The 27,537-nt window shown below is 46.2% G+C and overlaps 1 non-coding gene across 1 annotated transcript; it reads right to left on the minus strand.

Moving 5' to 3' along the window:
• Window positions 1-16,620: 16,620 nt before the first annotated feature.
• TRNAI-AAU lies at window positions 16,621-16,694 on the minus strand. Its single transcript has one exon. It is a non-coding gene; the product is annotated as a tRNA-Ile (tRNA).
• Between the last annotated feature and the right edge of the window lie 10,843 nt (window positions 16,695-27,537).

The following is a 27,537-nucleotide window of genomic DNA, read 5'->3' on the forward strand; positions in this document are numbered from 1 at the left end:
GGTAATAAAAAGATTTAAAACACAGAGGATTTCCCTCTAGGCTCAGCTTCAAAGTTACAAAAAACAGGAATAAAACTCCCTCTTAGCATAGGGAAAATTCACAAGCTAAAACAAAAGATAATCTAATGCATTTCCTTGCCCTTACTTGTAATTTTTGTAATCTTAGACGCTCATTTCAGGTATGTTTTCAGGAGATGTTTTTCCTTCCTGGTCTCTCTCTCCATCCAGAGAGGGAACAACAAAGAGAGCACAAACAATGCCCCCTCCCCCCCGATTTGAAAGTATCTTCTTTCCTTATTGGTCTTTTGGTCAGGTGCCAAACAGGTTATTTGAGCTTCTTAACCCCTTACAGTTAAGGATTCAGTACAGCTGTGCAGGAGAGATTTTATGCTACCCTTAGCTGTATTTTTATGACAATGGCATTTCCTAACTTTTGAGTGCTTGACTTTGCAACTTTAATGTTCTAATATAGTTTTAATATATTGTAAAAATACAGTAGAACTTCAGAGTTACGAACACCTCGGGAATGGAGGTTGTTCGTAACTCTCAAATGTTAGTAACAAAACTCTGGTTCTTCTTTAAAAAGTTCACATCTAAACATGGACTTAATACACCTTTGAAACTTTACTATGCAGAAGGAAAATGCTGCTTTAAACCATTTTAATTTAAACAAAACAAGCACAGAAACAGTTTCCTTACCTTGTCAAAACTTTTTTTTTAAACTTTCCCTTTATTTTTTTTAGTAGCTTATGTTTAACACAGTACTGTATTTGCTTTTTTTGGTCTCTGCTGCTGCCTGATTGTGTACTTCCAGTTCCAAATGAGGTGTGTGGTTGACCGGTCAGTTCGTAACTCTGGTGTTAATAACTCTGAGGTTCTACCGTACTTAAAACTTGAAATAGCAATAACCTTCAATCTCTATCTCTAGCTTTCTTCCCAGCCTGCAGAGGACATAGTTTGATTAATCTGTAGGATTAATAATGGTTCACTGATTGGTTGTGTGTGAGAAGGACTTATTGAGAAAAACTTAATCAAAGAAATGAGATTTACATTTAGGTCTCAATGTGTTTAGACCTGAAGTCATTCTTCTCTCTTGCAGGAGCGAGTGCCATAGTCTAGGTTCAGCTCTGTGAAAGTTCTGTCTCCTACACTCACCATCTTCCCCCTGCTGGTAGATAGTTTCATTGTTCCAGTGGGTTATAGCCGTTGTGTGTGGTCATGGTTGTGGAGGGAGAGGTGATCTCTCAGCTAACTAGGGCTAATCTTATGGAGGGCTTTGGACTCTGTATTCAATAGGAAGCCTGTGCAGAAAGAGGAGCATCACAGTGATGTGTTCACAGTATCCTGTGTTGCTTAGCAGATGGATTACTGCCCATGATGAACTTTTACATTCCTTGGTATTTCTAGACACCACGCCACTTTTAATCCTGTTCCTCTTTTGTCATTTTGTTCTGTCTCCCCATATTTGTGCCTGCATCAATCACTTCCTTCCCTTTACCATGTTTCACTATTTAAAATCTGACAATTTTACTCTTAAAAACTTCCCCTTATCCAATCCCATCCTGTACTTGCTCCTTGGGCACTCTGGACCTTCTCGGCATAGCTCCATTGAAGTCCATGTCTTTTATCTCCCACTTTTACACTAGCACAACTTTTACATGGATGATCCTCAAATGTACAGGCACCTTTTGACACACTGCCTGCCTTGATCAAGATATGTGTTCAGATAAATGTCTCCAAGAAAAAAAATATTTTCTAGAGCAAGTGGACGGGGCATGAGGATGCTCCTATGCAGCTTCCCTCATTAACTCAGAGCTCACACTTGTCTCTACCATCCATAATCCTAGCATAATCCTTCCCCCTGAATTCCCCTTTCTCACCACATTATGTCTACAAACCATCACTTCAGCAATGTCCCTGCACCGTGCTGCCTACTATTCTCCTCTGCTGAAATCCCCATGATGTACACCTTCACGGGGGTAGAAGTCAATGCACCACCCTGTACACTGGGGAATTTTGAGAGTCAAAATGCTTCTGGTGCTCCTTTTGGGGTGTGGCAGCTCCACAAAACCCCCCAATACATGACTATGCTGAAATGGCATGACCTAGCCTTGTACAATGAGGATAGCATGCCCAAGAAGTCTGTGGCATTATGGCTAGTTCATAAAAAAAATTGGTTCTGTGTCTATCAAAGCAGCCATGTTACAAAAAGATTAGCATTTATATCAGTATAAGAATATAAGAAGGCCATACTGTGTCAGACCAATGGTCCATCTAGCCCAGTATGCTGTCTTCTGACAGCAGCCAATGCCAGGTGCTTCAGAGGGAATGAACAGAACAGGTAATCATCAAGTGATCCATCCCCTGTTGCCCATTCCCAGCTTCAGAGGCTAGGGACACCCAGAACATGGTTTTGCATCTCTGCCCATCCTGGCTAATAGCCATTGATGGACCTATCCTACATGAACTTATCTAGTTCTTTTTTGGACCCTTTTATAGCCTTGGCCTTCAGAACATCCTCTGGCAAAGAGTTCCACAGGTTCACATTGTGTGAAGAAATACTTCCCTTTGCTTTGTTTAAACTAGCAAAATAAAACCAGAGACATGTAAGGAGAATTTGGACCCATCCTCAATTCAGAGCTCACCTTTGTTATTTGTCAAATTAGACGCCCGTCCTATTATGTTGCCTTACTTTGTTGCTCAGGCAATTTTGGAGCAACCCAAAACATCATCTTGATCTTATCCAAGAAAGATCTAGGTTGGGATATGCATCTGGAGTCATAGTGTTTAAGGCTAGAAGGGCCCAGCAGATCATCTAGTCTGACCTGCTGTATATCACAGGCCACTACCATCACCCAGCACACACACATTTAAACCAACAACTAATATGTGTTGCGTTAGGAATACACACAAGAGGATAGAGCTATATTTGATGCCAAACCTTTGATTTTTCTGACCTTTGTGTGATTAAAATTTCAGCTTTAAATCTTGTCAGCCTTAAAATTCCAGGGCCCGATTCACTACTGTTTTCCCCTGCTATTAAGCCAGTGTAAATCCATTGATTTCAGAAGACTTACACCAGTGTAAGACTGGACTAACATAGTGATGGATGAGGCTCTCACTCTTTAATATACCATAAATTGAGGAATTGGTTCGGGACACACATCCTCAACAGCATCTGAACCAGGCTGACATGTATTATTATTTTTATGCATTTCTGAAAAACAATCAGGAAAGTAAAATTGACCCAGGACATCCTTCATCAGCATCAATCAGAGAATCTTTGTAAATTTCTGAGGTAGTGCTGTGAGCATATGCAGCTGAAAGGGTTGTTGATGCCGTAGTAGCTGGACAGAACTGATGACAATCTCCAAGCATGATAATGTTTGCATGTTTTTCCAGTTCATTCGTAACAACCCTTGATAACAAGGACAATCGCAACTGAATTTTTCACATTGATGTGGGGATTATTTTTTAACACACAAATCTGATTGCGTTTATTGTAAGATGAACGTTAACCCTTTGATGGTGGCCAACTTGCCTGAATTTGGTAGGGACATGAATGCAACATGGAGACTTCTGTTAATGTCTATGACAGATATAGACTATAGGATTATACACAGGACAGTTTTTTTTAAAGGGTTCAGTCCGGAACAGGACAAATGTATATATTTGAATTTGGCAAAAGAAAGCTTCAGCATTGCTGGCATGACAAGTGCAGAGCTTAGAGTCCTCACTGGAACACCACAGGGGATGACATTCTTGGCAGAAAGAACATACACATTGAATTTCTGGCAAGGGACACCCAAAAGAGTCCTGGCAGGACAAAGGGCCTAGGGTTCATTCCTGGCATGACAAGTATATGGGGATTACATTCCCCACAGGCAGTAGGACATCCCTATTTAATTGCTAGCAACACAGACATAGGGAAGAATTACCAATAGGGCAAACCTATGACATTTTTTGGCAAGAGAAATAGACAGTAGAGTGGGGGTTGTATTTCATGCTAAATAAACTCATAAATGCTGGCAGGATACATGTGTATCTGATTCCCAAGTGGGTGTGCGCCACTCCAGACCCTGGTAGGATGCATTGCTCTGAGAGTCCTCAGGGAAAGGTAAACAAACCCATCTGATTCCTGTCAAATTATGATTTTTCTGGAGGCCCAATTAACATGTGCTTGGATTTCTGGCGCTTGTGACCTGCCCAGCATAATTTCCATCACGACACATGTAGAACTTCTTCTAGGCAAGTATGACTCCTGTCAAAACAAAGCAGTGGATTAAGCTGCTGGCAAGATAAAAATGTATGATATTGATGTATCAGATGGGCAAGACGGACAAATTAACTGTTTGTGAATAAAGACTTTGTTCTCCTTGCAAAGTGTTCACAGATTGATCTATGCAAATATAGTTTGAAATATCTGCCATATCGTTTGTATGAACAATTTTCCAGCTTACTGATTGTTCACATCTTTCAAGGTCAGAGAATGGCTGTTCCACACCCACTGTACTTGGAGCAGCACAGGGTCTCAGAGTGAGGAACTATTTGTGATGCCATAGGCCAGCAGCAAATTACAACAGTCACCACGTTCGCTCAAGCTACACTGGTTGGTGCACTGAGAGGCAACACCCAGGCTCCACTTGTCCCTGAATCACTGGTGGAAATCAGAGACTCAACCAAGGAGAGGAAGGTTTAGTGAGGGACAGGATGAATCAAAGAAGTAGAACTCTACATGTGAAGATCTCTTCCTTGGTGTCCATCAGAATTGTCATTTGGGCCTCAGCACACATAGCAAATGCTACATTGTAATTGTCGCTCTCTGTTTCACCATGGGAGCTGTGCCTTCTGTCTATAGAAGTGGCTGTCGCATTCCAATTGAATGTCAGGGAAATGGGCACCCTAATTAGTAGAGCCCTATCAAATTCATGGCCATGAAAAACACGTCACAGACCGTGAAGTCTGTATAGTATAGGGTAAAAGCAAACAAAAGACTAGATTTCACAGGGGAGACCAGAGTTTCTCAAATTGGGGGTCCTGACCCAAAAGGGAGTTGCGGGGGGGTAGCTAGGTTATTTTAGGGGGGTCGCACTCTGTGTTCCCTGTAAGCTGCACGCTGGAGCGGTGCCCAGGAGCGATTGAAGTGCCACACAGTTGATTAGCAGAGCCTTTCACATCCTACAGGCGGCATGTATTCAGGTGCCCCTCCCCCACTGCTATGCAGACACTTCCTGCCCTCTGCCTTGAAGCCCATGCTGCTCCTGGGACGCTCCTGCTGCTTGTGCAGAGGGGGGAAAGGGGGTATTGATGTCAGAGTGTCCCCCTACCTGTGCACCCCAGCAGGTGAGAGGAGACAGCCCTGAGGATCTGAGGTCTGAACACAGTTCCGGCCAGATTGAGTGCCTTTACCTTAAGGAGACAGCACATGGTCTTTCAGAGACTTCCCCGGAACACACAAACTCTGTCTGTCTCTCTGTCTTTCTAAGCTCTCACACACACATTCAGTCCGTGTGTCTCTACACACACACACACACTGTCTCTATGCACACACACAAAGAGTCTGTGTGTCTCTACACACAGACGTACACAGAGTATATGTGTCTCTACACACACACACAGTCTGTGTCTACACACACACACATAGAGTCTTTAACAATCACATCCCACCACATACATATGTTATTTTTGTTTCCTGTTACCTCCTGGTACTTTCTGCAATGCACATATATTCTCTGTAATTTTAGTCTTTCAAAGTGTGTTTTTTTAGTATTTTGACTGCTCTATGAATTTTATAATTTTCATTTCACTCACACTTATAACAGCAGAGCTACCCGGCTTACAGGAAGAAGTTCCTTACCTGACACTTTTGGAAGGAGTCACCGGCTGGCGCGGGGAACGGGGTGGCCTCTGTTATGCAATGGATGGATCAAGAGGTTTGCCACCAAGATAGGGGAATTAGCTCAAGTGGTAGAGCGCTTGCTTTACATGCGAGAGGCAGCGGGATCAATGCCCGCATTTTCCAGCGCCAAGGGAGCAACAGTATCTTCTCTTGCCCTTCTTTTAGAAGCCATTGACAGTCAGCGGGCTGAGCTCCTCCAATGGCCTCCATCCCTCTCCCCGCTTGGCCTCCCAAAAAGCCAGCCCTTGCGAAGCAGAAAGCTCTTTCTCCCGGGCCCTTCTCCCCCTTACGCTGCCTGAGAGGCTGGAGACAAGATTGGGGAAGTTAGCTTGCATGGAAGAAGTAGTGAGATCGATACACATATTCTCCAGCCTGCTCTGCTCTAGTGGGGGACCTGCACCTTTCTTGCTGAGCTGTCACTAGAACGCCATCCCTTTCCCCCTCCCTCCCTCCCTGCTAGTCTATGCAAAGCTGATTGGCTGGGAGGGAGTGCCACTCAAAGACAGAATTACTCACAACCCAGGGGTCCATGAAGGGAATGAGGAGATGGGCGGGGGGGCACGTGATACCAGCTCAGCTGAGACCATGAGACCATGCAGCCTCCTGATCTCAGGCAGCATGGCAGCCGTGGAGCAGAGCACACAGACAGCTTGGAGAAAGCCAAGGTGGGGAAGGGCTGCATTGGTCTAGAACAGTGATTCTGTGGGTGTCTATCCTGGCGGAGGCAGGGTCGTTTTGCTGTATGCTGTGCCAGGGGCTAGGGAGCCTGCGTGAGCCCCGTTAGAGTTGCTGAGCTGGGCCTGCTCCTGGCTTTGCTTGGCTTAGGCCTGGTCTACACTATGAGTTTAATTCAAATTTAGCAGCGTTAAATCGAATTAATCATGCACCCATCCACACAACGAAGCCATTTATTTTGAAATAAAGGGCTCTTAAAATCGATTTCTGTACTCCTCCCCGACGAGTGGAGTAGTGCCAAAATCGATATTGTCATTTCGAATTAGGGTTAGTGTGGCCGCAATTCGATGCTATTGGCCTCCGGGAGCTATCCCACAGTGCACCATTGTGACCGCTCTGGACAGCAATCTGGATGCACTGGCCAGGTAGACAGGAAAAGCCCCGCAAACATTTGAATTTCATTTCCTGTTTGCCCAGCACAGGAGAGCATAAGTTACCACAGAGAGCTCATCAGCACAGATAACCATGCAGGCCGATAATCGAAAAAGAGCACCAGGATTCATAGATTCATAGATTCTAGGACTGGAAGGGACCTCGAGAGGTCATCGAGTCCAGTCCCCTGCCCGCATGGCAGGACCAAATACTGTCTAGACCATCCCTGATAGACATTTATCTAACCTACTCTTAAATATCTCCAAAGATGGAGATTCCACAACCTCCCTAGGCAATTTATTCCAGTGTTTAACCACCCTGACAGTTAGGAACTTTTTCCTAATGTCCAACCTAGACCTCCCTTGCTGCAGTTTAAGCCCATTGCTTCTTGTTCTATCCTCAGAGGCTAAGGTGAACAAGTTTTCTCCCTCCTCCTTATGACACCCTTTTAGATACCTGAAAACTGCTATCATGTCCCCTCTCAGTCTTCTCTTTTCCAAACTAAACAAACCCAATTCTTTCAGCCTTCCTTCATAGGTCATGTTCTCAAGACCTTTAATCATTCTTGTTGCTCTTCTCTGGACCCTTTCCAATTTCTCCACATCTTTCTTGAAATGCGGTGCCCAGAACTGGACACAATACTCCAGCTGAGGCCAAACCAGAGCAGAGTAGAGCGGAAGAATGACTTCTCGTGTCTTGCTCACAACACACCTGTTAATACATCCCAGAATCACGTTTGCTTTTTTTGCAACAGCATCACACTGTTGACTCATATTTAGCTTGTGGTCCACTATAACCCCTAGATCCCTTTCTGCCGTACTCCTTCCTAGACAGTCTCTTCCCATTCTGTATGTGTGAAACTGATTTTTTCTTCCTAAGTGGAGCACTTTGCATTTGTCTTTGTTAAACTTCATCCTGTTTAACTCAGACCATTTCTCCAATTTGTCCAGATCATTTTGAATTATGACCCTGTCCTCCAAAGCAGTTGCAATCCCTCCCAGTTTGGAATCATCCGCAAACTTAATAATCGTACTTTCTATACCAATATCTAAGTCGTTAATGAAGATATTGAACAGAGCTGGTCCCAAAACAGACCCCTGCGGAACTCCACTCGTTATGCCTTTCCAGCAGGATTGGGAACCATTAATAACAACTCTCTGAGTACGGTTATCCAGCCAGTTATGCACCCACCTTATAGTAGCCCCATCTAAATTGTATTTGCCTAGTTTGTCGATAAGAATATCATGCGAGACCGTATCAAATGCCTTACTAAAGTCTAGGTATACCACATCCACAGCTTCTCCCTTATCCACAAGACTTGTTATCCTATCAAAGAAAGCTATCAGATTGGTTTGACATGATTTGTTCTCTACAAATCCATGCTGGCTGTTCCCTATCACCTTACCACCTTCCAAGTGTTTGCAGATGATTTCCTTAATTACTTGCTCCATTATCTTCCCTGGCACAGAAGTTAAACTAACTGGTCTGTAGTTTCCTGGGTTGTTTTTATTTCCCTTTTTATAGATGGGCACTATATTTGCCCTTTTCCAGTCTTCTGGAATCTCTCCCGTCTCCCATGATTTTCCAAAGATAATAGCTAGAGGCTCAGATACCTCCTCTATTAGCTCCTTGAGTATTCTAGGATGCATTTCATCAGGCCCTGGTGACTTGCAGGCATCTAACTTTTCTAAGTGATTTTTAACTTGTTCTTTTTTTATTTTATCTGCTAAACCTACCCTCTTCCCATTAGCATTCACTAGGTTAGGCATTCCTTCAGACTTCTCGGTGAATACCGAAACAAAAAAGTCATTAAGCATCTCTGCCATTTCCAAGTTTCCTGTTACTGTTTCTCCCTCTTCACTAAGCAGTGGGCCTACCCTGTCTTTGGTCTTCCTCTTGCTTCTAATGTATTGATAAAAAGTCTTCTTGTTTCCCTTTATTCCTGTAGCTAGTTTGAGCTCATTTTGTGCCTTTGCCTTTCTAATCTTGCCCCTGCATTCCTGTGTTGTTTGCCTATATTCATCCTTTGTAATCTGTCCTAGTTTCCATTTTTTATATGACTCCTTTTTATTTTTTAGATCATGCAAGATCTCGTGGTTAAGCCAAGGTGGTCTTTTGCCACATTTTCTATCTTTCCTAACCAGCGGAATAGCTTGCTTTTGGGCCCTTAATAGTGTCCCTTTGAAAAACTGCCAACTCTCCTCAGTTGTTTTTCCCCTCAGTCTTGATTCCCATGGGACCTTACCTATCAGCTCTCTGAGCTTACCAAAATCCGCCTTCCTGAAATCCATTGTCTCTATTTTGCTGTTCTCCCTTCTACCCTTCCTTAGAATTGCAAACTCTATGATTTCATGATCACTTTCACCCAAGCTGCCTTCTACTTTCAAATTCTCAACGAGTTCCTCCCTATTTGTTAAAATCAAGTCCAGAACAGCTTCCCCCCTAGTAGCTTTTTCAACCTTCTGAAATAAAAAGTTGTCTGCAATGCAGTCCAAGAATTTGTTGGATAGTCTGTGCCCCGCTGTGTTATTTTCCCAACATATATGCGGATAGTTGAAGTCCCCCATCACCACCAAATCTTGGGCTTTGGATGATTTTGTTAGTTGTTTAAAAAAAGCCTCATCCACCTCTTCCACCTGGTTAGGTGGCCTGTAGTAGACTCCTAGCATGACATCACCCTTGTTTTTTACCCCTTTTAGCCTAACCCAGAGACTCTCAACACTTCCGTCTCCTATGTCCATCTCTACCTCAGTCCAAGTGTGTAGATTTTTAATATATAAGGCAACACCTCCTCCCTTTTTCCCCTGTCTATCCTTCCTGAGCAAGCTGTATCCATCCACACCAACATTCCAATCATGTGTATTATCCCACCAAGTTTCAGTGATGCCAACAATGTCATAGTTGTATTTATTTATTAGCACTTCCAGTTCTTCCTGCTTATTACCCATACTTCTCGCATTTGTATATAGGCATCTAAAATACTGGTTTGATCTTTCCTCCCGGTTTTGTCCTGACCCTCCTTTCTCTCTGCCAATATAGCCCACACTCCCTCTCGTCTCCGACCCATCTCCCAGGTCTCCATGTTCCCCACTTACCTGCGGGCTTTGCTCACCTGTCCCCGTCGAACCTAGTTTAAAGCCCTCCTCACTAGGTTAGCCAGTCTGTGTCCAAATAGGGTCTTTCCCCTCCTCGAAAGGTGAACACCATCTCTGCCTAGCAGTCCTTCCTCAAATAGCATCCCGTGGTCTAGGAAGCCAAAGCCCTCCTGGCGACACCATCTTCGCAGCCAGGCATTCACCTCCATGATGCATCTGTCTCTACCCGGACCCCTACCTTTGACAGGAAGAATCGAAGAGAATACCACCTGCGCTCCAAACTCCTTCACCCGTACTCCCAGAGCCCTGTAGTCACTCTTGATCCGCTCAGTGTCACACCGCGCAGTATCATTTGTGCCCACATGGATGAGTAGCATGGGGTAGTAGTCAGAGGGCTGGATAATCCTCGACAATGCCTCCGTAACGTCTCGGATACGGGCTCCCGGCAGGCAGCATACCTCCAGAGATGAAATGTCAGGGCGACAGATGGGCGCCTCCGTCCCCCTCAGCAGAGAGTCTCCGACCACCACTACCCTACGTTTCCTATTCGCAGTGGTGGCAGCAGACCTCCCAGCCTTAGGGGTACGAGGCTTCTCCTCCTTTACTGTAGGGGGTAATGCCTTCTTTCCTGTATCAAGAAGAGCATAACGGTTACCTATTACCACAGCGGGAGGGTTCGGAGCAGGGGTGGAGCACTGCCTGCTGCCAGAAGTAACCAGCTGCCAGTGTCCACCCTGAGCCATCTCCTCCTCCACCAGTGGTGTATCAGCAGTCCTGTGTCCTGGGACAGCTACCTCAGCTGTCTCCACATGGACACTGTCCAGGAATTGCTCGTGGATTCGGATGCTTCTCAACCTAGCCACCTCCTCCTGTAGGATGGACCGTATGGGAGGTACTGGATCTGATCGCTATATGGGGAGAGGATTCAGTGCTAGCAGAACTTCGTTCGAAAAGATGAAATGCCAAAATTTTGAAAAAATCTCCAAGGGCATGATGGAGAGAGGCCACAATAGGGACTCAGAGCAGTGCCGTGTGAAAGTCAAGTAGCTCAGACAAGCCTATCAGAAAACAAAGGAGGAAACGGTAGCTCTGGGTCAGAGCCGCAGACATGCCACTTATACGCTGAGCTGCATGCAATTCTAGGGGGGGCCACCACCACTACCCCACCTCTGACCGTGGATTCCGAGGCGGGGGTAATCTCATCAGCCACACCTGAGGATTCTGCGGACGGGGAAGAGGAGGAGGAGGAGGAGGACGAGCTTGCGGAGAGCACACAGCACTCCGTTTTCCCCAACAGCAAGGATCTTTTTCTCAGCCTGACTGAAGTACCCTCCCAAGCCAGTACCCAAGACCATGACCCCATGGAAGGGACCTCAGGTGAGTTTACCTTTTAAAATATAAAACATGGTTTAAAAGCAAGTGTTTTTTAATGAATAATTTGCCCTGAGGACTTGAGATGCATTCACGGCCAGTACAGCTACTGGAAAAGTCTGTTAACGTGTCTGGAGATGGAGCGGAAATCCTCCAGGGACATCTCCATGAAGCTCTCCTGGAGGTACTCCAAAAGCCTTTCCACAAGGTTTCTGGGCAGTGCAGCCTTATTCCGTCCTCCATGGTAGGACACTTGACCACACCATGCTAGTCGCAAGTAATCTGGTATCATTGCATGACAAAGCCTGGCAGCGTATGGTCCCAGCGTTTGCTGGCATTCAAGCAACATCCGTTCTTTATCTCGCTGTGTAATCGTCAGGAGAGTGATATCGCTCATGGTAACCTGGTTGAAATACGGGAATTTAATTAAGGGGACAGAGGTGGTCGTTCCTACTGGGCTGTTTGCCTGTGGCTGAAAAGAAATCCTTCCCTGCAGTTAGCCAAGCGCGGGGGGGAGGGTGGGGGAATTGGCGCTGAGCTTTTCGCCTTTGGCTAGCAGGGATCTTCCCTGATACCAGCCACGCGGGGGGGGGAGGGGATAAAGGATTCTTCCCGGAGAATTGGGGGTGGGGGGGGGGGGTAGTTTGTTTTCTGCTGCTGAAGGTTAACAGGAAAACCGCAGCAGTCAACGGGCTTTGCTTGGTATGTGGGAAAGGAGGGCGCAGAAGCCGAAAGACAATGGCTTACCATGGCCACATGCAAGCCGAATTCTGTTGCCTGGACCTGCGTCTGTGATCTCTAACACCAAAGCCACAGGCGCTCAATATTAAGATGGAAAATGCGACCTTGTACTGAAATCACATGTGCTATGTAATGTGAATAGTGTTTTTCACCGTGAAAGAGTATAAGCATTGTTCTGTAAAATGTATCTTTTTAAAAACTTCTCTCCTTTTTTCCATCCCTCCAGCAGCTGCAAATTTTTCAAGCCTCCCTCCTCCGTCCCGAAGGCTATCTCAGATAAGGCAGCGGAGAAAGAGGACGCGAGATGAGATGTTCTCGGAAATAATGGAATGCACCCGCAATGAAAGAGCTCATTTGAATGAGTGGAAGGACACGGTATCTAAGTACAGGAAAGATGCCAGTGAACGTGAGGTCATGAGGGATGCTCGAGATGAGAGGTGGCAGCCTGCAACGCTGGGGCTGCTGCGTGATCAAACGGACATGCTCCGGCGTCTGGTGGAGCTCCAGGAACGGCAGCAGGATAACAGAGTGCCGCTGCAGCCGCTGTATAACCTCCCTCCCCCCTCATCATGTTCCATAGCCTCCTCACCCAGACGTGTAAGAACGCAGGGGGGGGGGGGGAAGGCTCCGTGCACCCTCCCACTCCACCCCAGTGGACAGCCCAACCAAAAGGCTGTCATTATATTGAATTTTTTCAGTGGCCTTTTACTTCCCTCCTATCCTCCTCCCAAACCTCATCCGGGTTACCTTTTCAGTTCTCTCCCTATGTTTATAATCAATTAATAAAGAATACATGATTTTTAAACGATAGTGACTTTATTTCATTTAAAAGCAAGCTGTGATTTAAGGGGGGAGGGTGGTTTGCTTACAGGGAATGAGTCAATCAAGGGGGCGGGTTTTCAAGAAACAGAACTTTCACACCGTAGCCTGGCCAGTCATGAAACTGGTTTTCAAAGCTTCTCTGATGCGCAGTGCTTCCTGGTGTGATCTTCTAATAGCCCTGGTGTCTGGCTGTGCATAATCAGCAGCCAGGCGATTTGCCTCAGCCTCCCACTCCGCTATAAAGGTCTCCCCCTTACTCTCACAGAGATTGTGGCGCACACAGCAAGCAGCAATAACAATGGGGATATTGGTTTGGCTGAGGTCTGACCAAGTCAGTAACGAGCACCAGCGACCTTTTAAACGGCCAAATGCACATTCTACCACCATTCTGCACTTGATCAGCCTGTAGATGAACAGCTCCTGACTCCTGTCCAGGCTGCCTGTGTATGGCTTCATGAGCCATGGCATTAAGGGGTAGGCTGGGTCCCCAAGGATAACTATAGGCATTTCAACATCCCCAATGGTTATTTTCTGGTCTGGGAAGTAAGTCCCTTGCTGCAGCCGTTTAAACAGAGTAGTGTTCCTGAAGACGCGAGCGTCATGAACCCTTCCCGGCCAGCCCACGTTGATGTTGGTGAAACGTCCCTTGTGATCCACAAATGCTTGCAGCACCATTGAAAAGTGCCCCTTGCGGTTTATGTACTGGGTACCCTGGTGCTCTGGTACCAAGATAGGGATATGGGTTCCATCTATCGCCCCACCACAGTTAGGGAATCCCATTGCAGCAAAGCCATCTACTATGACCTGCACATTTCCCAGAGTCACTACCTTTCGTAGCAGCAGCTCAGTGATTGCTTTGGCTACTTGCATCACAGCAGCCCCCACAGTACATTTGCCCACTCCAAATTGATTCCTGACTGACCGGTAGCTGTCTGGCATTGCAAGCTTCCACAGGGCTTTCGCCACTCGCTTCTCAACTGTGAGGGCTGCTCTCATCTTGGTATTCTGGCGCTTCAGGGCAGGGGAAAGCAAGTCACAAAGTTCCATAAAAGTGCCCTTATGCATGTGAAAGTTTCGCAGCCACTGGGAATCGTCCCACACCTGCAACACTATGCGGTCCCACCAGTCTGTGCTTGTTTCCCGGGCCCAGAATCGGCGTTCTACGGCTATAACCTGCCCCATTAACAGCATGATCTCCAAAGCACTGGGGCCTTCGGTTTGATAGAATACCATGTCCATGTCCTCATCACTCTCGCCGCCGCGCTGCCGTAGCCTACTCCTGGCCACCTGGTTTTGCAGGTTCTGGTTCAGCATAAACTGCACGATAACGCGCGAGGTGTTTACAATGTTCATGATTGATGTCTTGAGCTGAGCGGGCTCCATGCTTGCCGTGGTATGGCGTCTGCACTGTTAACCCAGGAAAAAGGCGTGAAACGGTTGTCTGCCGTTGCTTCCCTGGAGAGGGGGGAGGATGTACCCAGAACCACCCGCGACAATGTTTTTGGCCCCATCAGGCATTGGGATCTCAACCCAGAATTCCAATGGGCGGAGGAGACTGCAGAAACTATGGGATAGCTATGGGATAGCTACCCACAGTGCAACGCTCCGGAAATCGACGCTAGCCCCGGTACATGGACGCACAATGCCGAATTAATGTGCTTAGTGTGGCCACATACATTCGACTTTATACAATCTGTTTCCAAAATTCAAATTATATAAATTCGAGTTATTCCCGTAGTGTAGACATACCCTAAGAGGACAGTGGTGAAGATAAGAATGGCCCTCCTGGGTGAGACCAATGGTCCATCTAGGCCAGGATCACGTCTTCTGACAGTAGCCGATGCCAGGTGCTTCAGAGGCAATGGCCAGAGCAAGCAATCATCAAGTGATCTATCCCCGCGTTGTCTTCTGAAGTTTCTTGCTTGTTCCAGGGGCTAACTCACGCTCCAGGGAGGGAGCGTTGGTGTTTGTGCCGAGGCGCGTGGCTGGGACTCGGGCCCCTTCCCCAGCTCTGGGTAGCCCCCCATCTCAGGCTGTGTTCTGCTTAAGGCCACAGAGCCCTTGCCTTTTTTGGCCTGGTGCCTGAGAGTCAGGCCAGCTGTGGGGAATTAGCTCAAGCGGCAGAGCGCTCACTTTGTGTGCGAGAGGTAGTGGGTGGAGGGGCGATGCCCGCATCCTCCAAACAGTCGACTAAGGGCTCCTGATGAGTGTAGTGGGTGGGCCGGCCATCTGACTTTTGACCTTGCTGTCCGTAGCAGCCAGGCCGAAAATCAAAAGCCATCCTCCCCAGGCCCACAGCCACCCAGGGGCTCCTCTGCACCATTTTGCCTCCATTAGTGCCACCCTCTGACCAGCTGAACTAGGCAAGCCACGGGAAGCTTCTCAAGGTCTTCCCCTGGTGTGGGCTTGGATGCGAAAAGCACCTGGAAGTTCATCAGCTGTTGCAAGAAGTGTGAACAGTCGGAGTAGCCATGGGGCTGTAGCTTTCCACATCATCTCAATTTGGGCAGCTTTCCATTCCCCTTTTCTGTGCAATGTCCCTCCCACGGGTTTCATTTGCGGAGCTGTACAATTCCGGCAGGGTGGCCGTTTAGAAATCTTTTCCTTTCTTTTCTTTTTAGATTGGGCGCATTCGGACTCTTTGGGTGTTTGAGTGTGTGTGTTTTCCCATTTGGAGCCATTGGAAAGTTTGGAAGGTTAGCCGAAAGAGGAGTATTTTTCACAAGAAAGTTGGCTTTCTGCAAATGTAGGGCCCTTGGAAGTAAAGCTGAGCTACGTCGATGCGTCTGCATGGGGTTTCTACAGTGCCTCAATAGCCTGTGATCACCTCTCGGTATGGGCGTTTGGCTTCCGCTAGGTAGAGTCCCGTGCCTGCGTCTTCCCTGTGTCCCAGGGATGGCTCCTGTGAGGCGCGCAGAATTTGGGAGCAAAGGGGTAGAAGAGAAAGCAACTCAAGCTGACTTAGAGTGGTGGTGCCCCTGGGCAGAGTGCTCCTCCTGCTCCTTCTTGTCTGAGCTCTGGGCTCCAGTGTGGGCTTGGGGGGCTGCCTGTGGGAGGATGGGGTCCAGGGAACTCCCCAATCTCACCCTGCGCAGGCCGACTGTGAAGCCTCTCCCCTAGCTTGGGGTGCCGAGTATTAAGCCTTCCTCTGTGGCTTGGGCTGGAGAGCGTGAGCCGCTCTCGGGTACATTTGGGTGGAGATGGCGGCCGGCAAGAATTCGGGCCATCAGGTCAACCCATTGGGGACAATGGGGGCGAGCCAGCAGCCCTGCGATTTTGCTTCCTGGGCCGCCAGCTCAAGCCTCGTCTCCTATGAGCCGGGAAGGCAGCTGGCCAGGCTCACCCTTCTCCTCCCCTCCCCGGGCCCAAGTCCCTTTCAGCCAGCACGTCGAGCAAGGAGCCCAGAGAGGGGAGGAAAGGAGGTGGCCGGAGCCTCGTCCTGCCCAGCGCCTGCGCCGGCTGGTCCCTTCCCCCACCAGGGCTCTCGCCTGCTCCCAGCCCACCTCCTTTTCTCATTTTGGCCTCTCCAACCCCTAGCAGTCAGCCAAAAGGGCAGAAACCACCCTCTCCAGCCGGCACAGGGAGTGGCCAGCATGGGGCTCGAACCCATGACCTTGGCGTTATTAGCACCACACTCTAACCAGCTGAGCTAGCCGGCCTACAGGCAGCCTCTACTTGCCTGACCCTTTTGGAAGGGGCCTTGGGTTTGGGACTGACTTCCTGGTTTGCCGTGTCTCACCCCCTGGGGTCTGGAACAGTTCATGGGCTGCCAGCTGTCTTTCCACGAGGGAGACCAACTCATCATAGGTGGAGGGGTCATTCTGGTCAACCCAAGCCCGGAGGCCTGGTGGTAGCCCCCTCATATACCGGTCCAGTACCAGGAGCTCCATCATTTTCTCAGAGCTGAGGGCCTCAGGGCACAGCCATTTCCGGGTCAGGCGGATCAGGTCAAACAATTGTGATCGGGTTGCCTTGTCCTCCGTATACTGCCACTCATGGAACCTCTGGGCTTGCAACGCTGTTGTTACTCCGGATCTGGCCAGGATCTCTGCCTTCAGCTGGGGGTAATCTGCTGCAGTCTCTGCGGCCATTTCATAGTAGACCTTCTGGGCCTCCCCACACAGGAACGGGGCAAGGATACCAGACCACTGATCTTGGGGCCAGGCCTCCCGCAGGGCTGCTCTCTCAAAAGCTAGGAGGTATGCCTCCACATCATCCTCCCGTGTCATTTTTTGCAGGCAGTGGCTGGCCCGTATGGTCCAGGTCCCATCGTAGCTGCGGTTCAGCTCCATAAGGGCCTTCATCTGGTTCACCATCTCCTGCAGCAGGGCTCGGTCCTGGGCAGCCTGACTCATCAACAGACGATTAGACTCCTGCTGTATCCGAGTCGCCTCCTGTTGGGTGGTTTCTTGGACCCGGGTAGCTTCCTGCTGGGCCGCGGTGGCTTTTATTAGGGCCTTGACCACGTCGTCCATCTTAAGGATGGGAGGGTTTTGGCTAACCCTGGTTTAAGTCCACAGCGCGGTGATCCCACTACTGACACCACGTGTGGCAAATTGCCGGCACTATTATGATGGGTCCTGCGCTTTCTCCTCTTGTGGGGGTTCAGGGTGCTGTTTCTCACCCCTGAACTGGGGTATCAACTGTCCCACTAGTGTCCCAGAAAAGGGGAGTGGAGAGGGAGGGACCCGGGCCTGCCGTCTACTCTGGGTCCCAGCCCAGGCGCCCTAAGGATAGCAGCGAACCACTTGAACTAGTGATTCCTTCCCCTGGGCTACTTCCCTCTCCGGCCCTTCAGCTTGTGGGGCTTCCTGCCCTCTCTCCACTTGGACCAAGTTTCTCCCAACCTCTTGTGCCTGTAGAGTCCCTCTGCTCTGCACAAGCCGGGTTTCCCTTTACCTAGGGTCTTGGTCTTCTGGCCTGCCACAGCACTTCTCCAAACTGCTCTCCTCCAAACTGCTCTCCACTCCTACACCAAACCACTCTGCTTCAACTCCTCCAACTGTCTGATTGAAGCAGGGGGGTTTTATCAGGAGACTGGCTTCAGGTGCTCTAATTGGCTGAATTGGTTTCAGGTGCTCTAATTAATCTGTAGCAGCCTCTCTTCTCTCTACAGGGAATAAGGCTCTCCTCATCCTGGGGCTTACATATCTCCCATCTATCACTCTCCTGCTGCTCTCTGGCCATGCTATATCACAGTGCGCACCCCACTTTCTGCTTCATGTGCTATCCATGCTTCACATGATTGAGTTTGCAGGTGATCATCTTATGGACTTGGGTCGAGTGGCTCTTGAGGGGGATAAATTTGTGTTGGCTGCCCTCCATCAGTTTCGGGAACCTTCACAGTAAATATCAGAGAGTGCTGATGAAAGGATAAATAGATGGTTTTGAGAGAAGTGAAGGAAGAGATACATATATATCAAAATATTCTGAGTACTTGGTGAGCAAGTTATTTCAAACTATGTGCATATATGATTTATAGGCTATTAAAGCCTATAATATTCACTATATTTGCTTGAATATAGGCTAGTTTTTCTCATTTTATCAATGCCTGTCTAGAGATTACCAGTCTTTTTTACTGGTAAATTCTCTCTTTCACATGTATAGTTTATTGTCACTCTGTGTGTCCGAGGTGTTTACTCGAGATTAATGAGTGATCCTGGGGGAGACAGAGGATAGAGAAGCAAACACGAAGAGAGATGTCTGCCTAGAAAATGCTGCAAGAAAAGCTATCTGCCCTAAGCATGCTGTGCATTGAAAGTGATAAACTCTGTACTTTATCATTTGAGGACATCATCCATGACTTTGCTCTTCAAAAATCACGAAAGAAAATATTTTAAATTTCACCGTTAAAATTACTGTGATGTGGAAACAGACATACTGCAGGTAGTACTGCTTCCATTAAGTAAGCTGGTCTGTGTAACTGTAACTGCTTTTGTGTTGCTGTAGATATAAAGCTTTCATATCTACTAATTAAGAAATCAGACGAAAATATGTTAATTTGAAACTATTTTATAATGCAAACAGGCATATTGTATGACATGTTTTAGTTAGATTATTATTCTATTTTTAAAACTTTGCCTTTGTATATATGCAAATATAAAGCTTTTGTGTTTATATATTCAATGTCTTTTCTGTGAAAATAATAAATTCAATATTTTTATGGTATGGGGCCTTTTACACTTGACATAGTTTAGGGCCTCAGAATGTCATAATCTGGCCCTGATTAGGAGCAAGAGAAAGACCAAGGAAATTCTAGGTTCTCCATTTAGTGGGGAAGGAAAGTTAACAACAGATGATATCAAGAAAGATGAGTTGTTTAATGCCTACTTTTTTTCATTCTTCACTAAAAACATTATGGTGACCATAGAATATATGAATCTAAGGCCAGAAGGGACAACTGTGATCATCTAGTCTGATCCCCTGTATAGTATATGCCGTGGAACTTCCACAAAATAATTCCTAGAGCAGATCTTTTAGAGAAACATCCACTCTTGATGTAAAAATTGTCAGTGTTAGAGAATCCACCATGGCCCTTGGTAAATTGTTCCAATACCAGATACTTAACACAATTAATATTAACAACAAGGGGGAAGGAATGCAAGACAAAATAGGGAAAGAATATTTAGATAAGTTAGATGTATTCAAGTTGGCAGGGCCTGATGGAATTCATCCTTGAGAACTTAAGGAACTAGCTGAAGCAATCTCAGAACGATTAGCAATTATCTTTGAAACTCATGGAGGATAGATGAGGTCCCAAAGGATGGAGTCAGGTAATCATAGTACATATCTTTAAAAAGGGGAACAAAGAGGACAAAGAAATTATAGACTAGTCACCTGGAAAGATACTGGAACAAATTATTAAACAATCTGTTTGTAAGTGCCAAGAGGATAATAGAGTTATAAGTAATAGCATGGCTTTGTCAAGAACAAATCATGCCAAACCAACCTAATTTCCATCTTTGACAGGGTTACTGGACTAGTGATATGTCTGAATCATTCACATAAGCAAACTAGAGAAATGTGGTCTGGATGAAATTACTATAAGGTGAGTGCAAAACTAGTTGAAATTTGCAGACGAGATCATACTGGGAGGGATTGCAATCCCTTTGGAAGACAGGATTAGAGTTCAAAATGACCTTGACAATTGTCAAATTGGTCTGAATTCAACAAGATGGAATTCAACAGAGACAAATACAAAGTACACCACTCAGGAAGATAAAAATCATATGCACAACTACAAAATGGAGAATAACTGGCTAGGCAGTAATATAGTTGAAAAGGATCTGGGGTTTGTAGCAGATCACAGATTGGATATGCACCAACAATGTGATGGACTTACAAAAAAAGCTAATATCATTCTGGAGTGTTTTAACAGGAGTGTCATACGTAAGACCCAGGAGGTAACAGTCCCACTCTACTCAGCAGTGGCCAAGCCTCATCTGGAGTACTGTGTCCAGTTCTGCATGCCACGCTTTAAGGAAGATGTGGATAAAGTGGAGGGAGTCCAGAGTAGAGCAACAAAAATTATAAAAGGTTTAGAAAACCTTGACCTATGAGGAAAGATTAAAAAACTGGGCATGTTTAGTCTTGAGAAAAGAGAACTGGATTAGGACCTGAGAGTCTTCAAATATCTTAATGGCTGTTATAAAGAGGACTATGATCAATTATTTTCCATGTCCACTGAAGGTAGAACAAGAAAGTATGAGCTTAATTTGCAGCAAGAGAGATTAAGGTTAAATATTAGGAAAAACTTTCTAACTAGAAGGGTAGTTAAGCTCTAGAATAGGCTTCCAAGGGAGGTTGTAGAATCCCTGTCATTGGAGGTTTTTAAGAACAGGTTAGACAAACACTTGTCACGGATTCTATAGTTTACTTGGTCCTGTGTCAGCACAAGGAGCTGGATAAGATGACGTCTCAGGGTCCCATCCAGTCTTACATTTCTATGATGCTATAATATAAGTTTCTAGTGAAGACCTGTGTGGCATGAAACTTAATTATGTTACAAAATGGAAGGAGTCTTGTAACAATCTTTTGAATAAATCATACTTTGCTAAAATGTGAATTTTGCACTCTCAAGACATTGATTATTTTTATATGACAAAGTACAAACAATATTACACAAGTTGAGGGCAATGTCCCCAGTTTATGCAAAAGAGTGGTGCTGAATTGTGCATCAAACTGGAAATTATGTGTCTGTTTATGGGACCATTATATGGTAACCACCACACAAATACCATAGTCTCTTTTGCTCCTGCTCCTTTACCACTAGAACCAGATACACAGTCTCCCCTAATGTGGATTTCCTAAGGTCTGCAGGAGAGTAGCTTAGTAGCTGCTGCTTGTTTTCCCTCAGACAAGCCTGGATGCTAAGTTAAACACAGACACTCCCCAAGTCATCCCTGAAAGAAGGTTTGTGTGATACATGATGTCCTCAAAAAGAACTGCTCAAACATTTCCCATGTAAACATTGAAAAACTGAATGCTATAAAACCAAAATATTTTGATTTTGAAATTCTGCCATGGTGCCTCATGGTAGTTTTAGTTCAGTTGCCTCTCGTCCCCATTGTCTTCTATGGGCGGGGCTCCCTGACTGAACTACATTTCCCATGACGCCCCATAGCCAGGGACTCCCATGATGCACCACCTCCCATCTCCAAGACGGAAGACTGTGGTGTATCATGGGAGATGTAGTCTGACCAGAAAGCCCAGCCTACCAAGGTGAGTGGGGCACCTGAACTAGAATTGCCATTAGGCCCTGCAGCAACATTTCAGAATAAAAATATTTTGGTTTTCATATAAATTTTTTCAGTGTTTTGAATTTCCTCCAAAAATTGAAATTTGCGGAGAGAACCAAGTTCTGGGCCAGCTTTAGTCCTTAGGCTGGAAGGTTCTCTCTCCCACTTTGTCCTGTTAAGGAAGAAGTATGGAAGCAGGCACAGGAAATCCAAACTCTTCCTAGTGGGGAAAACCACAAAACAGACAAAATAAGAGGGTGAGGAAAGCAAACTGATGTGAGGAGAAGCTCAAGAGCAGAAAGCAACATTTCTCTGGCAAAATCCAGGATTTGTCCATCAGCTTGGCTGCATAATTGCATTTGACATGAGCATTTTGACCACCTGTCCTGTATTTTAAGAGACATCTTTATGTGTTGCCTAATGTCCCATATCCTGTTTTCAGACAGAACACACATTTTCCCTAGTTCAGCAAAAGAGCATATGCTGTGGTACTGCACAAATGTGAAAATTTGCACTGTATTTCATTTTGTACTATGAACAAAATAAGGCATACTTAATTCTTCCTCAGAGTGTGGAGGGGATGGCCAAGATGGCCTCTTGAGCTCCCTTTCAGCCCTACATTTCTATGATTCTATTGGGGGCAGAGAGGGGGGAATGTCTTTCCTTTAAAAATAAACATTACCCTGCATTTTTCATAAAGATTTCATATATCTCCTTGAAACATAGCTATTCACTCTGCCTTTGGTGTCTGGCTGAGACTAACATCTTTTTCCTTACACCTGGATTTCAGTGGCTGAAGTGTCACCTTGGCTCCAGCTAGCCAATGTTCTTTAGTGTAATACGTGTAATAAAGGTAAAGTACAATTTTTTTTAAAGTACTTTTGTCCTTTACTGCTCCTTTCTGAAGAACAAAGGTGCCTTTTGAAACTTGAAATCTGCCTTCCTTAGCCCTTGTTGGCTATTGAAACTTATCCAGACTACCTCAAGACAACAAAAGGCCCAGAAGGATTGCACCAATCCCCATAGAAACCGAGACCCCATTAATATTCCTGGTGCGTAATGGAAAGGTGTCCCACTTTCTGTCTCTTCTCATACAAACTAGCGTTCTTAGGATTCTCTACAGCATTCACTTTGCCTGGAAAATCCAGGAACTGGCCCCCTACTATACACTTGCCCACACCCCGTGTGCCGGGAAGTAGTGCTGTGTATTTGTAACTAGCGTTCACAAAACAATGACTCTTCCCTTGTGTATGAGGAATGAAATTTTCATTGGGATAGTCTCTTGCTCTTAGGTGGGTCCAAGATGCACACAGAGAAAGCTCAAGATATCCATCATTTTGACATTCTTTAGCCACTCCCAGCACTATATCATCCCACTTTTGAATGGACATTGAGGCTTTGGTTCAAAATGATTGCTCCCCTAAGATAAGACATTCCAGGAAATGGGTAAGGTGAGCATTAATGTCAGACCACTGGAACCACTGCTCCTCCTTAGGCTTGTCTGAGGCAGTGCCCTATACACCATAGCTCAGGCCTACTATATTGAACTTTTTAATATAACCTGGATTCCACGTATTACTAATGCTGACCATCATCAGCCGCATGACTTTCCCAGGCCAACCAATCTCTTGTGAGACTGGCTGCTAGTGTAAAGAGCCAGCGTGACAACTCCAGTTTGGTTCAGTCTGAGATTCATGCTGACAAACGGCAGTGAGGCTGACCGGGGCTGAAAAATTCTGGAATGCTTACACAAAACTCCCAGAACCCCTCACAACTCTCCCAGTAGATGGGAGTAAATATTTGGAGGAAAACTTAAACCCTGACTTAACTCTCAATAACAGTGCTGGGCACCAGGATGTAGATGCTTCAAGTGTCCTAGAATACACTGGTACATACATTGTCATACAGTGTGGGATGTGTCAATATGGTTCTGTCAGGAATGGTGTTGCTGGCTGGATACTCTGAACCAAGAAAAAGAGACAACTAACAGTTTGATGACCTTGCATGGATTTGTTCACTTAGCTCTGTATCCTGCCTCCAGAATCAATCTCAGCAGTTGGCCTGTATGAAGAAGATTGACTCAGAATCTTGGGCAAAATAATCTTTTGTCCCAGGCCACATCCATGGTTTCAAGGCTGAAGTACCCTTTGTACTATCTATTCTTTCATCCTCTTCCACTGAGGGGAATGACCTTTGCATCCACTGGCCCTATCTCTAGAGCCCGACAAATCTGCAGATATCTGCAGACCACATTTGCAGATCGGATGTGGATACAAATTTTGTGTCTGTGCAGGGTTCTATGTATCTCTGCTTCCCCACCTTCAAATTCCCTATGTGCCGTGACACACAGGTAACTTCCCAGAATCAGAGAACATACAGAGGTTGCACACTTCCTGCATTGGCTCCACAAATCCTATCCCCCTGCATGCAGGAAAATTAAGCCACTTGTATACCTGGTAAAAATGGGGGAGGAAGGGAAATTCTTAAAAAAAAGTTTCAGATTTTTTCCCTTTATTTTTAAATGAAAATTTTCAATTAAAAATTATAAAAATCCCAACTACTTTCAACCAACTCTCACCAGTTTTACTGTTCACAGGGTCCTCCATGTCTGGCTCATCTCAGAGTCTCTTAAAGGTACAGTTCCCCACATGGGGGAGGATCAGAAGTTGGCTGATCACATAAACACACCATAATCATGCCCCAGAGGAGCAGGACAATTTGCCCCATCTTGTAGACACATGCTAATCTTCTCTTTTTGTCCAGCTAGTGCTGCAGACAGCTGGTGAGTTGCAGTGTGAAGGATGTCTTTGCCTTGCAGAGAGCTGAAACAGATGAAAGAGGAGTGAAATTATATATTTCACTTGTAAGAAGAGCAAAGCTGATGCCCCAGGAGATACCAGTGAACAACCTGCAGGAAGATACGGCAGCATAATGAAAGGTGAAAGGAGCATCATATAGTTCATATGCGGATACAGCTGTAATTGGGTAGTATGAGACTCTCTCCTGCTTCATCCCACCTCAAGAAAACCTCCTGGAGGTTTCTTATGCTTCCTGAGTTTCCTCATCTCCAGTGGGTGTTTGTTTATTGTTTATACAGCACATTTCTAGAAGGTGAGAAAGATGCTAGTGAGGTAATTAAAGGCTGGGTGATTTTCACAGCAATCCTATCAGTCAGTGTTAGATTCACTGGTTGGCTGTGCTTACTGCAACCCAGCACCGAATCAGCTCCCACTCCTAGCTCCCCTGTTCATGGGGGACATCCGTCTACATGCCTCTCACGACTTCCAGCTTCCCAGCCTGAACAACAACAAGGAAATGCAGGGTTTTAGTCTACTCCCCAGCACCCTCCCTATGGAAGTGGGGAGGCCCGCTCTATCAGCAGCTGCAGTGCTCCCATCATGGTAACAGTACAAGATGACATTTGCTAGCATGGGACTCTGTGTACCCTGGGACGGCAAATCCCAAATTACATAACCTGCAGGCGGTTGACCTTGTGATTGAATCCCAGAGGCTGGCAAGAAAGAGCAGTGAGCATGAACACAGCTTGATCAGGGTTGAGAAGCAATTTAACAGGCCTGCCAATTACTGACAAGCCTCTCTCTACTCCAAGCTGTTGGGAACTGCTGCCCAGTTGTGCCACTGATACTCTTGGAGGTGTGTGCTTTCAGCATGAGGCAATCGACACATGCAATATTTAATTTCCCTAGTTCTTCCCTGTGTATCCTGAATAGCCCTTCACTTCTATATATTCTTTCTTTGCCTGATCCTTTCAGCGTTAGTTATTGCAACCAGCTCTGCCACGTTAAGTCACTTTCCCTGGGGGAAAAATCCTTCAGGGTTTCAGCTTGTGGGGGAAAATATAGTGGAAGATTTTCAAAGGGCATAACTAGTTAATAAGGAGAGTGCACAACTAACCAAGGCAGCAGCCTCCCCGTTTATGTACACAGACAGTGGGATTCTGCCATTGTGATATAGATGGTGAACTGTATAAACAACAAGATCCTGTTCTGCATCAGCCCGTCAATGTGCTTCTTGGAAGAGGACTTCTGCAGGTTGATCCTTATCCGTTTACAGTTCAGCCCTTTTCACCATCCCAGCAATGTTATTTGTATAAACAATCCAAACCTGCTGGGTAAGGCTGACAAACAAGAGCATTTACTCTGCTTGAGGAGACGGGGACTCAGCATATATTATATAGAAGGCACTGTTAGGAGAGAGGGAAAATATTGCACATAATCATAAAACAATCCTGTTTACCTAAAGGGCAAGGATGTTGTTTCAATATGATGGTTTAACATAAATATAGTTACACTGAAATTTGAACCTCCAGTTCTACAACTTTTTATTTCCATATGTAGCGCCCCCTCTCCACCCAGTTACCTTCTTTAATGCCAGTCTGCTTACAGGTTTTGATGGACAGGTCTGGGCTCTTTTGGATCCCGCCACCCACCACTTTATTTTTCCCTATGCATTTATATGGCGGTGCCTCCACCCCCCACCCCTCACTCCCCCCGCTCCTTCCTGGCAGGGTCACCAGGGCAGCTTGGGAGGAAAATTCTAACCACAGTGTAACCCCCACTTACTTGCCAGATAGCTGGAGACTCCCAAGAAATAACACAAACACACACAATATATTCAACACAATAATTATATTAAACAGGAGACAAATATAACAGAGTAAAACATTATTCTTAGGGTCACCGGTGCCCATGCTGATAATACCAGTGACTTTCCCCAGTCACGTGACCTGATGTAGCAAATGTAAGATTAGTGTCCCATTGGTAGGTGTACTTTGTTGGGACCCTTGATGATCTATGACCACGATATCTTCTTCGCAGTGGCTTAGCAATGTGGCTGACTGAGTTCAGTACAGCCCAAAGGACTCACAAGTGGGAGAAGATGGTAAGTCCCTCCACAGGTTTAATACGCAGCAGGTTATAAAATCCCCAAACCGTTCCTCCCTGGCTTGAGAACACAGTTCAGGGAGTAGGGCGTCCCCAAAACAATTTCCCTGACTAACTCTTCAGGCAGGAGTCAGGCTGCTTCTGATCCCAGGATTGCCCCTCACCACAAAGGGGTGCAGGATTCAAGGTGCAGATTACACAACTATACTAAAATCCAAACTGTAGTCTCCTACCCCAGGGTCCAAACACTCACAGCAGGCAGCAGCCCTGGACTAGCAGCCAGAGCAGAGCTGACAATGTGGTGACTGATTTCACCTAGGGAGCTGGAAGGCTAACAAGTTTCCCAGCAAACCTCTACAAACTTGGAGTCATCAGTGGAGCAGGAAAAGCCCAGCTGAGGGATTTTGCTTTCAGGTCCCTAGAGGCCAGTTCTCAGGGGGAACCCTGCATGCAAGCCTGGGACTCACCAGCTCCTCATACAGCCAGTCCTGCCCTTCCCCTGGCTGGCTCCAGACTGCCTCAAAAAAATGGCTTCTCCCCTTTCCTGAGCTCTCTGGGAAGGACATCTCACTCCCTATTGGTGCCAGGCAGACTCTGAGTCTGCCTTGGCTCCCCCTCCCTACTAGAGACAGTGTGCCTCTCCCTGAGCTGCCAGCAGACATAGCCCCAGGAATCTAGGTAATTTCCTTGGGGGTTACACATATAAACACTGGTCCAACTACTGCAGAGCTCCTAAGCAGGTGCTTAACATTAAGCATGTGAGCCATCCCACTGAAGTCAATGGGACTACTGCCATGCTTAAAGATAAGCACCTACTTTTTTGGATCAAGGCCTATATGAGGGCATAGCTCTACCGCTCT

Source organism: Terrapene carolina, unplaced genomic scaffold, assembly GCF_002925995.2.
Source record: "Terrapene carolina triunguis isolate 2854851 unplaced genomic scaffold, T_m_triunguis-2.0 Scaffold112, whole genome shotgun sequence".
NCBI classification, from domain to species: Eukaryota; Metazoa; Chordata; order Testudines; family Emydidae; genus Terrapene; species Terrapene triunguis.